The sequence below is a fragment of the Nylanderia fulva genome, unplaced genomic scaffold (assembly GCF_048542155.1).
Source record: "Nylanderia fulva isolate GAGA-0341 unplaced genomic scaffold, ASM4854215v1 Scaffold1026, whole genome shotgun sequence".
Classification (NCBI taxonomy): Eukaryota; Metazoa; Arthropoda; class Insecta; order Hymenoptera; family Formicidae; genus Nylanderia; species Nylanderia fulva.
Window position 1 is genome coordinate 27,098 of NW_028189222.1, and position 4,887 is coordinate 31,984.

The 4,887-nt window shown below is 32.5% G+C and overlaps 1 pseudogene; it reads left to right on the plus strand.

Annotated features, from left to right (window-relative positions):
* Positions 1–3,856: 3,856 nt before the first annotated feature.
* On the plus strand, positions 3,857–4,786 carry LOC146725127 (uncharacterized; annotated as a pseudogene).
* Positions 4,787–4,887: the final 101 nt, after the last annotated feature.

Here is a 4,887-nt window from a genome sequence, read left to right on the forward strand (position 1 = left end):
AGGGTTTTTACAAAGCGTTTTTTACACGAATTTTTTTATTAAAAAAACCATTCACTTTTAATTTACAACACTGATTTATTTTTGAGACTTTTTTAAATATCGATTTACTTTATCGATTTTTTTATAAATCTCTTAATGCATTTTTGGAAAATTTTGTTTTTTTAAAAAAAATTTTTTTTGTTATTTTCAAATAATTTAAATTTTTTTTATTTTCTTTGGGGTTTTTTTCTTTGTACTTTTATTCTATTTTTATGTTTAATTTAATTTTTTTAGATCCTAAAGGCCTCTGTTTCTATGTTCAGTATTGCATCGATGTATTAAAAAAAATTTTTTAAAGCAAAAGTAAAGTTAAAGCACTAAAGTATTGGGATTTTTCTATCGATTCCGTTTTTTGATATGTTTTATATCTACAAGGAACTTGAAAGATATAGAAAAAAATAGGTAAATATAGACAAAATATGTGATGGTTTTTTTATGTAGATAAAATTCTTCCCATTTTTTAAAAAGTGTTTGATTTTCAAACGTTATTTTACGTGTTTTGTATATAGGCCCCGCAAATTTTTATATAAAAAATAATTTTTTAATTTATTTTTATAACTTTATAGTATTTCTAGTAGAAATATAACACCTAAAGGGGGTTTCAGTTTTAAATTTTACAGAAATTTACATTGCGTCCAACATCCTTATATTTTTCATCTTTTTAACATTCGCATTAATGTCCCCTTTCATCGTATATTTTTTTTTTTAGAATCAATTTAATTTTATTTTTGCGGGTTCAGCGAACGGAACAGTCTTTTTGAAGTTTTTTGCATTTTTTTAAAATAAAAAATTGGGCAATGACTTGGGGTTAATTCGTGTTTTTTAAAAGATAAATTCAGAAAAATGGCAAGCGTTTAAATTTGCATTTTTCATTTTTGCGAGCCCGAATTCGATTGATGTGGGTTAATGTCGCATCTTTCCCCCCTTCCCTTCTGCTTTTTTGCCATGATTTCCGACGCTTGGGTGACGAGATGCGCTTAGAAGTCGTGTCTCTCGCAAAAAATTGGGGCGAAAAGTAAGGTGCGATGGGGCGCGCGACACCATCACGAGGGTCGAAGGGGTCTACGTTTTCAGGGATTGCCAGTTGTATGACGCGAACTTAATTGGTGGGCTTACATCGCGTCGTGGCGGTGATACAATTTTTTCAATACCGTACTTCTGGCGCATTTCGACATCAGTCTCTCTCGTTTCTCATAAAGGTCTAAGCATCAGTTGGGACGTTTTTCGTTTCTTAACTAATTAAACTTTTGGTTAATTGCCGGTTAAATATTATCTTTAATGCTTCGGGGATGAATAATGTTTTTTTTTTTGCTGGAAAATTGTTTTGATTCTTTCTATCTCGTGGAAAACATTGTAGTATACAAAACATTTCGTAGGAAGCACAGCCATTCTTTTTCGATTTGGTAAGGATTGGAAGGACAGATTCAAATTAAATTTGGACGTATCCCGTGATCAGGACGCCCCATCTCGTCAGGCTCCAAAAGTGATTCCGGAAAAGCGTTTTTCTGGGTTTTTTTTACACGCGGTGGACCCCATACTTCAAACGATGGCCAAAAAAACGATCAGGAAATACGATCGCGAGTTACCCATTTAAAAGAAAAATTTTCCCCCTTTTAACGTTGAAATCACCGATTTTTGAAATTTGGTATAGTAGTCCAATTGTTCACGATCTATCGGGAGCTTGTATCCGCTATGCTAAAAGCTTTTCTTTCACACTGGTTTTTTCGATCTATTTACATTTGAATGTCCGAAAATTGGGCGAAATCAATTTCAAAGGGTTTTCTGCAAGAATATGAATAAATTTTTTCTGTGTACATATTTTTATTTAATAAAAAATAATAGTGCTGTGTGAATTTTTTTTAATTTTTGCTTTGTGCCTAGAGAATGGTCAAAAAAAGAAAAATTAAATTTTTTTTAACTTTTTTTAATATTTTTTATAGTTTTGATTTTATTTTAAGATGTTATTATGATTTAAATTTACTGTTTTTTAATTAATTTTTTGTGTTTTTTTTTAGTGAGTGTTTTTTTTAAAAGGAATTTTGTCTTAAAACTCCCAAACTCTTATTTTTGAATATGATTTCGTTTCAAATTTTTTGAAAAAAAACCACAAAAACGAAAAAAAAAAAAAAAAAATTCAGGTTGCACTAACTTTCAGATTGACTTTAGCCGGGCCCGGTTCAAGGGAAAAACTTCCCAAAATCACCACCTTTGGTCGCATTAAAGTTTTATTAATGACATCAAAAAAATTTTTGATCTATGACATATTTTAAGATCCTTCCGATATTGCATTGCTCCCCCTTTTCTGGATACTCTGGTATCTGTTGCTGGCTTTTTTTTGTAATGTGATTATTGATTTAGATATATATATATTTTCTCCCAAAAAAATTTTTTATATCCAAATCTTTTTCTTATATGTTTTTGAATCATTATGATTCGTCTAGATATTGTTTTTTGTAAAACTATAAAAAAAAGTAAATGTAATATGTGTAATATAAATTTACGATCTCGTAGCGATCTACATGATTTCGACATTGCAGTCCCATCGGTACGGAAGAAGGTGCTACGATGATACGAAGTCTCTCATCTTTTAACGTCGCGATAACTCTCGAGGCATTCGTCTTTTGCTATGCCGGGGAATATCTCAGCGCTAAGGTCAGCGCAAGGGGTTGTAATGGTAGCGTCGTAGAATTCCTCAGGTACCGAGAGAAGCGAAATAGACGCGATTCATCGCGTGATTACTATTGCAGAGTAAGTCCATCAGTGACGCCGCATACGAATGTTTCTGGTACGTTCTGAAGCCGAGCGAGTGTCGAACCTTGATGATCCTGATGTTGAGATCGCAGAAACGGTTGACCATCACCGCGGGTAAGATGACCGATTTGTCCTTGGAAGGTTTCACGACCGTAAGTTCATATAACGATGTCGAAATTTTTCACTGATCTAGAAATCAAATGTTAATTATTTCAGATCATGAAATCATCCGCGTCATACATATCTGGTTTGTGCGCACTATATTGAAAGAGATTATGGAAAGGATTGCATTTGACAAGCTCCTCTAGAAAATTTATCTCAGCACTAATTTGAATCTCTACGGCGAAAACAAGAGGGTATTTTGGTGAAAATAATTATAATTTATATGTAGAAGGCTTATCTTTTAAAAGAATAAACTTCTACATATAATCACGGCAGGGATAGCTTTAGTTTTATTCTGTTGAACGGAATATTATAACACATGTACATATAAATATATATAAATATATATAAAATTTTATATTTTTATCGTATATTTGTGACAAACCTTTTTGAGTACAAGTTAAACTTTGCCGTACATAAAATACCATTAATTAGCAAATGTACAAAACATTATCATTATTAGTAATAATCCGTTTTTTCCATTGAACGCTAATAAATGTTCTCTACATTTTTCTTCCATATTAAGCTTTCTTTTTATCCGCAGATATAATTTTTTTTCAAAAATGTAAGTTTTTTCCATTAGATATAGATATGTTATTAGAGGCGATCTTTAAATTATCTGAAAATTTCTAAGGTAATTTTGTACTATTAAATGCGCTATTTCAGAGAATAATGAAGGTATTACAGCGTTTGGTTTTTATTCGGGTATACTTATAATCTCTTAAAAACTAATGGCATTAAAATAATCGACGAAATAATTATAATCGATCGAAAGAAGACCTGCGCTTATCGTCTACGGACGATTCTGCTCGCCATATCACTGAACAGAGTTTACTTTGTGAGGCTTTGAGACATCTCGGGAGCCATCAGTTTTTAGCCTTTGGTGACCGTCAAATTTCGAGCCATGAAACGTACAAGCACCATCAGTCGTCCGTCGAAATCGGCCTGCGTTTCATCGGCATTGTGGCCGGATTCGACTTACGCGACTCTCTGTTGGATCATTTACATGGCAACAATGTGTGATAGGCAATATTACCAATACACGTACGTTTTTACGCATTCGACTTGAATGACATTCCGCTCCTCATGGACTGTCTCGGTCTTACCTTGGCGTATACTCTCGCCTTCTTCAAGTTCCTCGTTCTATGGTTGAATCGCCGGTAAGACGCGTTTTTTTGCAGACATCTGACTCCAATAAATTAAATGTTTTCTTCTAGAACAATAGAATATTATATTAAACAGTTTTCGACGAAATATATATGTATAAAAATTCAATTTTTTATTAATAATATTTTTCGAATAATAATTTATAATAATAATTTTATTAAATAAATATATTATATTTAATGATGTGTATAGCATTTAAATAAAGCATAATACATTAAAATATTCTTATATATATTTTTGTAAATTGTTTTCCACACGAAAAGTTTTTTAATATATATGTATGTAATGTTTGATATATAAGCCGCTGCCTGCAGGAGATTTTTTTTATCCTGGCGGCGATGGATCGTGACGGGGAGAGAGTGCGGAATCAATGATTCTATGCATCTACGATGATCAACGTGGCGGATCTGTCACGACGCTGTTCTAATGTAATGATCAGCATCAACGCTCTGGCTGCCTTTTTTCTTTCGATCGGCGAGCATCTACTTCAATCGATGAACGATGCCAATCGTGTTGACAATAATTCACGGGAACTTCCGATAAAGATGGAGTTTCCATTCGACGTCAGTGAATCGCCCATCTTCGAATGTTTCTTAGTCGGACATTTCTCTACGAATTGGTGCTGGCTTCTATAGTGGGTATGGTGAATGCTTTACTTGTATCACTGGTAAGTTTCGAGACTCTGTAAAAAATATTTTTAAATTTGTGTTTTATAATTTAAAATAATTAATTATCTTTTATAATTTTACCGTTTTATGGTCCGCATTT